This window comes from Calliphora vicina, chromosome 4, assembly GCF_958450345.1.
Source record: "Calliphora vicina chromosome 4, idCalVici1.1, whole genome shotgun sequence".
NCBI lineage: Eukaryota > Metazoa > Arthropoda > Insecta > Diptera > Calliphoridae > Calliphora > Calliphora vicina.
This window is the reverse complement of record NC_088783.1, coordinates 37,501,249-37,513,801: the sequence shown is the minus strand read 5'-3', so window position 1 is coordinate 37,513,801 and position 12,553 is coordinate 37,501,249. Positions and strand designations below refer to the sequence as shown.

The window sequence follows — 12,553 nt, the reverse complement described above, 5'->3', positions numbered from 1 at the left end:
ATTAAATTTAAACAATTATTATTTAGTTTAGTTTTTTTTGGATTTTGATTTTATTTATTTCAAAGCAGGTTTTATTTGAGCGTTTAAATTATGAATAAATAAGAAAAATATGAAAAAACGAACATACATTGTATTGTATTATTTATTTTCATTTCCTCTACTAAAATTTGCATACAAGTTAAATACTTAAAAATTCTTAATTTCTAAGTGTGTGTGAAAAAGTTTTCATATATATTGTTTTTTTTTTTTGAAAAGTAGATAAAAAGAAATATATAAATATTTATATTAAGTTTCAATGTTGTTACTTTTAATACATAAATACTTACATAAATATATTCTCTGTATAAATATTAATTACTTACTTTATTAAATACATATTTCCTTCCTTTACTTTAGTTGTGTTATTGTGAATGCATTTTAACGTTACACATACAAATTAAAGAAAATAATCTCTAGTTAATGAACTAATATTTAAAAAAAAAATTACTAATATTTTTAATCTTTAAAATATTTTTGATTTTTAAACACAATTTAATGGAAAAAACTAAAAATTAACTACAAAACCCAAACTATTTCAACGTTAAAACTTATAATCACAAAAAAATAAATATTTAACGAAACAAACAAACACTTTTAAATATATAAAACTATTGAACATATTCAAAGGTAAGTGTGTAATTTGAATTTCAAAGAAAAAACTAAATGAATTTTTATAAAATTATTTTAATTAAGTCAGCACTAATTATTTTTATGATTAAATAAAATCACTTAAGTTTGAAAACTGTTTTTGATGAATATACCACAGAATTCATATATTACAAATTCCTTTGAACTCAAATTCATTTAATATTTGGGGGTTACCGTTGCCCACCTTATCTTTTTATTTGTTCTAGTTCAGTTCTAGTTCAGTTCTAGTTCAGTTCTAGTTCAGTTCTAGTTCAGTTCTAGTTCAGTTCTAGTTCAGTTCTAGTTCAGTTCTAGTTCAGTTCTAGTTCAGTTCTAGTTCAGTTCTAGTTCAGTTCTAGTTCAGTTCTAGTTCAGTTCTAGTTCAGTTCTAGTTCAGTTCTAGTTCAGTTCTAGTTCAGTTCTAGTTCAGTTCTAGTTCAGTTCTAGTTCAGTTCTAGTTCAGTTCTAGTTCAGTTCTAGTTCAGTTCTAGTTCAGTTCTAGTTCAGTTCTAGTTCAGTTCTAGTTCAGTTCTAGTTCAGTTCTAGTTCAGTTCTAGTTCAGTTCTAGTTCAGTTCTAGTTCAGTTCTAGTTCAGTTCTAGTTCAGTTCTAGTTCAGTTCTAGTTCAGTTCTAGTTCAGTTCTAGTTCAGTTCTAGTTCAGTTCTAGTTCAGTTCTAGTTCAGTTCTAGTTCAGTTCTAGTTCAGTTCTAGTTCAGTTCTAGTTCAGTTCTAGTTCAGTTCTAGTTCAGTTCTAGTTCAGTTCTAGTTCAGTTCTAGTTCAGTTCTAGTTCAGTTCTAGTTCAGTTCTAGTTCAGTTCTAGTTCAGTTCTAGTTCAGTTCTAGTTCAGTTCTAGTTCAGTTCTAGTTCAGTTCTAGTTCAGTTCTAGTTCAGTTCTAGTTCAGTTCTAGTTCAGTTCTAGTTCAGTTCTAGTTCAGTTCTAGTTCAGTTCTAGTTCAGTTCTAGTTCAGTTCTAGTTCAGTTCTAGTTCAGTTCTAGTTCAGTTCTAGTTCAGTTCTAGTTCAGTTCTAGTTCAGTTCTAGTTCAGTTCTAGTTCAGTTCTAGTTCAGTTCTAGTTCAGTTCTAGTTCAGTTCTAGTTCAGTTCTAGTTCAGTTCTAGTTCAGTTCTAGTTCAGTTCTAGTTCAGTTCTAGTTCAGTTCTAGTTCAGTTCTAGTTCAGTTCTAGTTCAGTTCTAGTTCAGTTCTCAGTATGGACATAATTAAAAGAGTTTGCACTACCAGGCAAAGTACTCAGATGATTTAAAGCATATTTAAGTATAAAGGTAAAGGCTTAAAGAAATGTTTCCTACACTTATACTCATTATAATTGAAACCCCTTGAATAGAGTTAAAATAAACACTTAAATCACAACTAATGTAGGGATCACCATGTAGTCGTCACACTTGACCGATTTCATTGTTCGTTCGTTCATTCGTTCAACTTGTTTCTCGTTGTAGTATTTCCTGCTTTTAACATTGAACACGTGACAAACATTTATTATCGTCAGAGTCCTTTCAACTTCATTAGCACCCAACACAGCCAAGTTATTTTATTAATTGAACATGAGTCACCACCACATTATCACTAACACAAAATCTATGTGAGTGTGTGTGATGTATTTCCTTTTTAAATAAGGCTGGCGCCTCAAAAATTCATTCTCTTTTTGTTTCTGTTGTTTTTCTATTTCCAACTGTTTTATAGGGAAATAATTGTTAAACGTATAAATCAATAATATTATATAAATCTGTTTTTTTGTGGATTTTTTTAATAGTATTTAGTATACAGAATTGTAGGTTTATATATGTAGTAAATAAATAAGTAAATAAATAAATAAGTAAATGACATTAACGGGAAGTCGGTTAATTGAAATTGTTATATGAACATTATAAATAAAACTAAACTATAAATTAATTATTTATAGGGATATTGTATTTAACAAATTCGATTAATAGTTTAGTGTTTTACATAATCATTTAGTTGGCTTGTAATGAGGGATTAAAATGCTAGAATTTATTAATTAATTTATTAGTTAGTTTAGGCAGTTGAAGGTTTGTGTAATAAATCTGGTCTTATAATTTCTATCAATGGATAGATGTGTTACCAAAGGAATTACAAAATCATTATACCCCCCATATATTTGTTTTTGCGTATAAACCGCCTCTAACCTATCCAAACTTGATTAATTTCATTTAATAAAATCTTACTTTAAAAACAAATATTTCAATTATTTAAATAAATTTAACTACCATATTGTTTCATAGACTGTATTTCAGGCTATTGAAATTTCATTTCATTATTTCATTCTAATAATAATGAAATAATTGGCTTATCAGACATAAAGTTTTTTTTTATCGTTCAACATTATATTATTAACTTTTCAATATAAATTCTTGCATTAAAATTATTTTAATGCGAATAAAATACAAAATAAAACTTTACTTTATTTTCTGGATAAACATTGTTCATAAAATGCACACAAAATAAAATAAAATTAAATGAAAAGGATGAAAATATTTGCAACATTGTTTCTGCCACATTGATAAAAAGCTATTTCAGCAAAAAAAATTTTGTGTGTGCATTAAACAAAAAAGGATGAGTGAAAAAAAATCTAATTAAAATAATTCTCTTTCGCTCGGTGTGTGTGAGGAATGAAGCATTTCTGTTTTAATATGTTCGCACTCCAACAGGTCCTTTAATTAAATAATTTATACATTCATATGTTCACTCAAATACACAGACACAGGAATTGTAACATCCCAGCAGTTCTAGGAAACTGTCCCTAATAAGTGATTTTACCTATAATTTAGGGTGACAACTAGTTACATAACTACTACTAGCTTTTAACAGGCACATGTCCTAAGAAGATAAATTGTCCCTTTTGGAATACAATGTTTGATTGCTGGTCCAAAGTTGCCCATGCATTGGATTCACATACCGGTTACATAGATTCAGATACTGGTTACTTTATCAGCTATATAAATAGTTATTTTAGCATGTACGGATACTAATTGTCCTCAAATGGTCAGTTAAAAAGACATTTGAGGACAGTCCAATAACCGAATGCTTATAAACAAACCTTCCTTGGAGAACTCACTTCTGGTGGGTAAAATAACTACAGTACAAAATAATCTTTTAAATTGACTACAGTCTAGGTTACTTAGATACACTTAAGTGACAATTGAATTGACGCTAGATTACATGAAATGTATAAAGTAACCATTTGACTTCTCTCTGCACTACAAAGAGCACACACATGTCAAATGGCCCAAAATGTATAAATTGGAGCCAGCCAAGTGGTCAGACATTATTAACAATTACTGTCTATAAGCGATGCATTGGCTTCTTGTTTAACTGCTGGGCTAAAATACATACTTACACATAGGCAGACGGTTGGACACAAATATACATCCGTAAATTCTTAAACATAGAAAGATATTCCTACAAACATGCACAAATGCACATATACTCTGCATAGTGAGTGTGTGAATTTGTTAGTTATGAATTTTAAAACTATGAATAAACATAATTTATGCAGAATATTTACATCGAGGACCCATTGTGCGCTTTAGGGGTGACAACATCTTTGTTACTATAAATGCAACCTTAAGTTTCTGGAATTTTTCTATACGAAAAACCTCAAATTCGGAATAATGTTACTAGGAACTCCCTAATATGTTCACATAATTGTTATAGTGAGAATTCTTCCCAAAGCGAACAGAAAACAGCACTCTTGGCGGATTTCTCACTTAAGATTTGAACGTAATTTACCACAGTTAGGAATTATGCACCAAAACACGTACTTCATGGGATTGTAACAACTCGGTTCAACCGCTAAGGTGTGTTGGGGGTCATTGTCGTGCTGGAATCTCCAAATTAGCGACATATTTTCCTCAGACCCTTTTCACACTAGGCAATTTAGTTGCGCAAGTCTCTTGTGTTTGTTGATGCCAGATGTAATGTCGGGTTAAGAAGATGACAATTTTACATGCTGTTTTGTTGTTGGGCAAGAGACTTGCGCAACTAAATTGCCTAGTGTGAAAATGGTCTCAGCGTATTGATACATAACAGCGTTTAAACTAGATTTTTTGTTATTTTGGTTTTTACATTTTCGAAAATTTTCACTCTGGCCGTTTCTAATATTTCAAAAGCTTATTGTGCGATAAAAATTTTAAAGAGAATACAAAGTATTGGGTGTATACTTCAAAATGTGGAATTTTTTAAATGTTTTGCTTTTGTTAGCTATAACCTTAATAAATATTTCTGGCAACATATGGATTTCGTGCCAAATTTCGTGTATCGATCGAAACAAATAGTATTCGGATGGGCATGATCTGGCGTGAAGGCAAAACTTCACAACCACTTCATGCTAAATACTTTTTAACTGGAATCGCAACCTGTGGTCGAGCGTTGTCATTATGGAATATTACGGTATCATGTCTGGTCGCATATTCTGTGCGTTTTTCGACCAATGCTCGCTTCAAACGAAGCAGCTGGGTTCGGTACAGATTTCCTGTGATGGTCTGGCCAGATTTCAGCAGCTTATAATAGATATCACCCTTTTGTTCCCACCAAATACAGAGCATTACCTTAGCGCCATGGATGTTTGGCTTTGGTTTAGATTCGGCTGACTGGCTTTTGAGGTCAAGAACGAATCAAGCCAAATTCGGATACTCTGTTCCAATGTGAAGCGTATCTCAGAGACAGCGTTCTTCAACGATCAAAACAATAGTAGTCGGAGATGGCAAGGTAGGGGCTATAAGGCGGGTGACATGCGGTCGAGCGTTCTCATGATGGAATATTACGGTTTGATGTCTGGCCTTATATTCTGGGTGTTTTGCGGCCAATGCTCACTTCAAACGAATCAGTTGCGTTCGGTACAGGTTCCCTGTGATATTCTGGACAAATATCAGCAGCTCATAATATATAGGACCCTTTTGCTCACACCAGAGCATTACCTTAGCGCCATGGATATTTGGCTTTGGTGTCGATTCGGCTGGTTGGCCGGTCTTCACATACGATGTCTTACGCTTCAGGTTTCGATGCAAAAATTATTTTCTTTATAACGTTTAAGCTACAGACATACAAAATCGTCTTTCAAGGTAACTCGGCTTCAATTCGTAAGTTAACCAATTTCCCTTCTTTTGAATGAATCTTGCTGCTCACAAACGTTTTGTTTTGAGCAGCAGCTGCTCTTGTTGAGTTTTACAACCATCTTAATTGATTAACGCCTTCAATTCTTAACGCCTTCAATTATCAATTCTGAAACGCACAAACCATCTGTCGTAAGTTGAAACCGATGAAACACATTCACCATAAGCTTTGGTGAGCAATCGATGTGCTTCAGCTGCACTTTTTTCAAATTAAAGAAGTAAAGCAAAACTTCCCGATGCTTTGGTAAAAAATTTGACATTTTCGATGCCAAAAAAACTTTGTTTTTCACACTATAACGTTCAATAACTAAGTGAGAATAAATTATAGATATGTACCCTTTAAAATGTCATATAAGTTTTTAAAAACAAAAACCGCTTTTAAAAGATACGCCATTTATTGTAAATGTAAAGAAAGAATTCTTAAAGGAATGAATTCAATACATCTGAAATAGTAAAGAATTATGCCTATGAATTAATTCGAAGTTAATGCTTTAATCGAATTTGAATTATGAATTAATACTATCAAAATTTTGTTACCTAGTTTGTCGTCTTTTTTGAATATACTAACTTTGATTTTATTACAGCTATATTCGGCTGTGCCGAATCTTATATACCCTTCACGAAATTAAAATAAATATTTAATTTTTTTTTTAATTTCTTTTGTAATTGTTTTGTAAAAAAAACTTTTTTTTACATTTATTAGTGAAAAAAACTGAAAAAAAATTCGGGTTAAAAAATATTTTTCCCGATTTTGACCCATTGTATGTCCGACTTACTTTGGCCTTATAGACGTCGTTGCAAAGGTCTTTGAAATATCAATTATTGGATATCCTTGTTGTCTATATTAATGACTTAGTAATCCGGATATATATAAAAAACGGGTCAAAAATCGAGGTTGTCCTGGTTTTATATCTCAGCCATTTGTGGGCCGATTATTTTAATTTTAAACATCAACCGAGCCGGGAGAATTATCGATATATTTATGTATGAATCGTGTATGTAAGCTATTTGGGGGCTACGGAAAGTTGATATCAACATACAAGCAGTTTGACGGACATGGCTATATCGACTCAGCTATCTATAACGATCCAGAATATATATACTTTGTGAGGTCGCAAATGAAAAATTTAGAAATTACAAACGAAATGACAAACTTATTTATACCCTTGCCATTCATGGTGAAAGGTATAAAAAGATGTGTGGAATATGTTAGTCCTGTAATTTGAGGGTTTGGTGCATCATATTTATAAAATATTTTATTATTTTCATGTTTGCATATTTCAGTATGTGTGTGATAATACATAGATATGTAGGTATGAGTGAGTGTTGGTTGAGATGAATGAGATGAAAGCAAGAATTCAAATGAAAATTTCGTAACTATTCTTCTATGTTAGTAACCCAGCAAAATTTGCGTTTACCAAATTATCTTTAGGTTAAATGAAAGTAATTAAAAGCATGTCATTCGAAACAACAGTCAGATGAATCTCGAACCGGGTTAAAACCCCAATGAAACCTACCGTCTTTTCCGCCACTGCTAGATTACAGAACGAATTACCAGAAAGTGGTTCTTTCACTAATGTTATAAAATGTGCAAGGCTAGAATGCAAGCGATTACAGTTGAAATTGTAACATAAGTTCTTACTGGGAAGCAGTGTGTGTTTTTGCTGAAAATCATTGTAGCATTTAATTGTTAAATGAATCTACATACGTAGACGATGATAATAATGATGATGATGATGTTGTTATATGAATGTATGTTTAAATACATGTAACTATCTGTGAGTAAGTGCGAGTTTGAGTGTGAATTTTTGGTTAAAGTTTTGCATTTGTATGATTACACACTCAGACATTGAATGTGAAGTTAGTTAAGTTGTATGTCGCAATAAAGCTGCATGATGAATGTATTGTTGCAATAGCAAAGGCTGTTAGTTGTGAGCAGCACCAGCAATAGTTGTTGTTGTTGTAGTTGCTGTAGCAGTGGCAACAGTATTAAGAAAATGCAATTAGAAGTCAAAGTGTGTCTCATCATAAACAAATTAGCAAAATGCAACGAAAATTGCCACTGAGTCATTCATTCACTCACTCACTCATTCATTCATACAGTCAGTTAGTTAGTCCTTCACTTAGCCTGGTTGTTGTGTTGCTGCTCTGCTACTGCCGCTGTTGTTGTGAGCCAGGAATCATCAACATCAAAATCAGTTACAATTAAAGCCTACTTAACAAGCATCAAAACAGTTTTGCCTTCCACCAAAAGCATAAAAAAAAGTTCATGGTGCCACTAAAGTTGTATGTTCAAATGGACTCTGGGTGTTTTTGTATGTGTTAATAAGAGCTGCATAGACAGACAGACGGACAGATCCAAATACTTTACAATACATTACAATATTGTGTATGTACTTGTAGCTGAATGACAAAATAAACCGTCATTTTACTCACACTCCTCTATTTGTTTGTTTGTGCAGCTAAAAGTGAAGTAGGCGAAGTCATTATTCATTCGTGTCAACAGACCAAAAATGTCCCTGACCCTAAAAAAACAACGACAGAAACAACACAACAGCAAAAAAAAGAGCGAAACAACAATAAGCGAACATAAAAATTAAATAAAATGTTTCAGTTTTCTGCATGTTGGCATTGTAAGAGGGCAGGTTGAAAGTGATTTAAAAAAAAATTCTTTATTTAAAGTTTCGGAAATGGTTGGATAGACATACAAATTTATTAAAAGTGACCAAATTCTTAATTCATTGCTGACTGTTTGAATCATAATGCAACCTGGACAGCTAAATATACAATATATTGTAACTGTTTACAGTTTGTGCTATTATAAGCTTTTTAGTTTAGTTTTTCTGGTTAAGAAATGTTACAGTTTGTGCTATTATAAGCTTTTTAGTTTAGTTTTTCTGGTTAAGAAATGTTACAAATTATTTGATTTTTTTGATGTTTAATACATCTTCACATTTATATTTTTGTTACAGGACTTTTACAGGACTTTTAAATAAAATGCTTTTTAAATTTTTGAATAGCTTTTATACTGCAGAAGTTATATCCAATTATGTTGAAATATCTCCTAATTAATATTAATCATCTGAAATAACGTGAAATAAATAATGGAACTAACACTTTCAATAGCAATGTCTAAACTGCAAATAATAAGAGAATATAAGCCTATCAGTTGGGTTTCATTGCTGAATAAATGTCATAATTTCGAAGATTTTTTCTATTTTCCAAACGATTTTTCAAGTTATTGGGGTTTTTTCTGTATGATTTGTAACTCGTAATGTTTACAGTTTTTGCAAAAGAAAAGCTGGAAATCTTCTAAATGAAATGCTTTTTACATTTTTCGAATATCTCTTTCACTGTATAAATTATAGCCAATTTTATTGAAATACCTCCTAATTAATATTAATCATACGTCATCTATGAACATTTTTAAATTCTTTAAAGTAACAAGAAATATGTAATGGACCACACATTTTAAATAGCAATGTCAAACTACAAATAATAAGAGAGTGTAAGCCTTTTAGTTGGGTTTCATTGCTCAATAAATGTTACAATTTCTTAAAATTTTTCAGTTTTTCAAATATTTTCCACAAAGAATTTTTTCAATTTATTGCGAAATTTTTCTTAAATATTTCATTACTCTTAATATTTATAGTTTTTGCAAAAGAAAAGCTGGAAATCTTCTAAATAAAATACCTTTTACATTTTTCGAATATCTCTTTTACTGTAGAAGTTATAGTCAATTTTGTTGAAATACCTCCTAATTAATATTAATCATACGTCATCTAGGAAAATTTTTAATTTTTTTTTAAAATAACGAGAAGTAAGAGAAGGATCACAGGTTTTTAATAGCAATGTCTTAACTACAAATAATAAGGTTATATTATCCTTTCAATTGTTGCAATTTCTTAAAATGTTTCTGTTTTTCAAATATTTCCCAAACAATTTTTCAAGTTATTGTGAAATTTTTCTTAAATATTTCATTACACTTAATATTTATTGGTTTTGAAAAATAAAATTGGAAATCTTATAAATAAAATGCCTTTTTAATTTTTCGAATATCTCTTTTATTGTAGAAGTTATAGCCAATTCTATTAAAATATCTCCTAATTAATATTAATCATACGTCTTCTTGGAAAGTGTTTTTTAAATTGTTTCAAATAACGAGAAATAAATATAGAATCACACGTTTTTAATGGCGATGTCTAAGCTACAAATAATAATGGACAGTTTTTGATTTGTTAGAATAACTTCTTGCTAAAATGTTTGGTATTATAAGATTTTTGTAAATTTTCGGAGTAAAAAATATATTTTTTTGGACGTTTTCCAATTTTAAAAAGTTGTGTTTAATTTAAATTTATTATAAAGAAATATTTTAAATTTAAAGATGTTGAAATTTTTTAAATATTTCTTTTACTTTAAAAGTTAGGATTAATTTTGTAAAATTACTCCCTAAATAATATTACTTATACGTTACCCCGGACAAATTTTAAATATTTGATGGATATATCTTTTTTAATTGTTTAAATCATACTGGAGCAGCTGAATATATATTCTGAATATTTACAGGTTAAACTATTATCTTTTAGTATGGTTTCATTGTTCAAGAAATATTTTTCAAATATTTCCAAATAAAATTTTAATGTTTGTGTGACGTTTAAAGTTTTTTTTAAGTCTTTAATACCATTTATATTTTTTGCAAAATAAACTTCCAAATCTTCTGAATAAAATACCTTTTACATTTTTGGGATATCTCTTTTACTGCAGAAGTTATAGCCAATTTTATTGAAATACCTCCTAATTAATATTAATCATACGTCATATTGGACAATTTTTAAATTGTTTAAAATAACTAGAAATAGTAATGCAACTAACATTTTCAATAGCAATGCCTAAACTTCAAATAATATAGAGCATTTTTGATTTGTTTTAATAACTTTTTGCTAAAATTTGTTGGTATTGCCAAAAAATGTTTCAAATTTGTGTGAAACAGTTTTTTAAGCAATTTATTTTTTGCAAATTGAAAATGCTCTTTTACTGTAGAAGTTATAACCAGTGTTGTTGAAATTAATATTAATCATACGTCATATAGGACAATTTTTCAATTCTTTAAAAAAAAAAATTTAAATTTTCGTAATAAAAAAAATTCTTTTATGTTTTCATTTTCCAATTTTAAAAAATTGTGTTAAATTTAATTTTATTATAAATAAAACCTAGAGAGTTTTTAATTTTAAAGCAGTTTAAATTTTATAAATATTTCTTTTACTTTAAAAGTTAGCGTTAATTTTGTAAAATTACTCCCTAAATAATATTACTTATACGTCACCCCCGAAAATTTCTAAATTTGTTAAAAATACGAGAAATATCTAAGGGCACTGCTACACGTTCAATATATATTGACTGCGATTGAACGTGTAGCATGCAGTATTGATGGATCGCGTTCCAAATCGCAGAGTAACCTAATTTTGCGTGATCCATTACTATGGATCGCGATCCAAATATCACAATATATATTGAACGTGTAGCAGTGCCCTAATGCAACTAACTAAAGCAATAACAATAAATAATAACAAATACTAGTTATGGAGAAATATTTTTGGTTTTAAGAACTTTTTGTTAAAATTTTTCAGTTTTACAGGATTTTTTTTTAAATTTTAAAACGTTTTCAAGTTTATGTGAATTCATAGTAATATTATTAGAAACCTACTCGTTTTTAAACTTCACGTGTTCTAAAGAACTTTTAAGTTTAGCCTCGTATTGAAGTACATATACATATGTATGAATGTATGTGTAAAAACACCAACACTAACTGAGAACATTCTGCTCGTTTATTCGTTTGAAAAATTGCAATCTTTCCATTTCACCATCTATCCGCTGATATAATTCGTTCATCCGTCTGTCTGTAGGACCTTCCATACGCCATTTCTTTGTATATGAAAGTATGTATGTATTTTGCTAAAGGTTTGTATATCTGTCTGCCTGTTGTACATTATAGTTTACTTGAGTGCACACAGAAATGCTTTTTACTTAGTTGTTGTATTTATACTACAATGCATACATAGTATTATAACCAACCAATATACTATAGACTTCTTCTGTTCTGTTCTGTTCAGTTCTGTTCCATTCTGTAATATTCTCTTCTGTATGTCTATGTATCGGAATGTTTGTTAGTGTATGTGTGTTTTTTTATATTTAACACACAACAACGCTTTTCTGATGCCAACAAAGCCAACAGCAACAGCTCTTGGCTTATAATTTTTTCTTTAAACAAAAACAAAAAAGAATTGGAATAAAAATGCACTACTGCTGCTATTTACACTTACATATTTGTTAACAGTGGCGAGAAAACAAATAGCAAGCAATTAAGCTATAGAATTTCTAAGTATTGTTATATCCAAGGGGATTTTCTTTATTGATTTAATAATTAAAAATGCATTTGTGATCAATTTAAAGTTTATAATTTCAACTTGGAATTCTACTAAATCATTGCATGTTTGGGCGAAACTTACTTGAAGTCTGGCGTTAAATAAATTACAAGATTTTTCCAAAAATTTTTGGTATCTTACAAATATTAAAACAAACTAATTTATAAAAAAATATTGGAAAAAAATATTTTTTTCAAGTATTATTGATATACACTTAATCTGATTTTTACACCGAAATCTAAATTGTGTAAACAGAGGATAAGGTGTGCGACAAAAGCACAAATTTTTGAAACCTGGTTCGGCATGGTTATGACAAC

General features: G+C 29.8%; 1 protein-coding gene across 1 annotated transcript in view; it reads left to right on the top strand.

The window, feature by feature from the left end:
• Positions 1 to 558: 558 nt before the first annotated feature.
• The window catches only part of X11Lbeta, a 280,311-nt gene continuing 268,316 nt past the window's right edge, over positions 559 to 12,553 (top strand). Inside the window, exon 1 of the mRNA XM_065507596.1 lies at positions 559 to 666. The gene's annotated coding sequence lies outside the window, so the exon portion shown is untranslated. The remainder of the gene's footprint in view (positions 667 to 12,553) is intronic.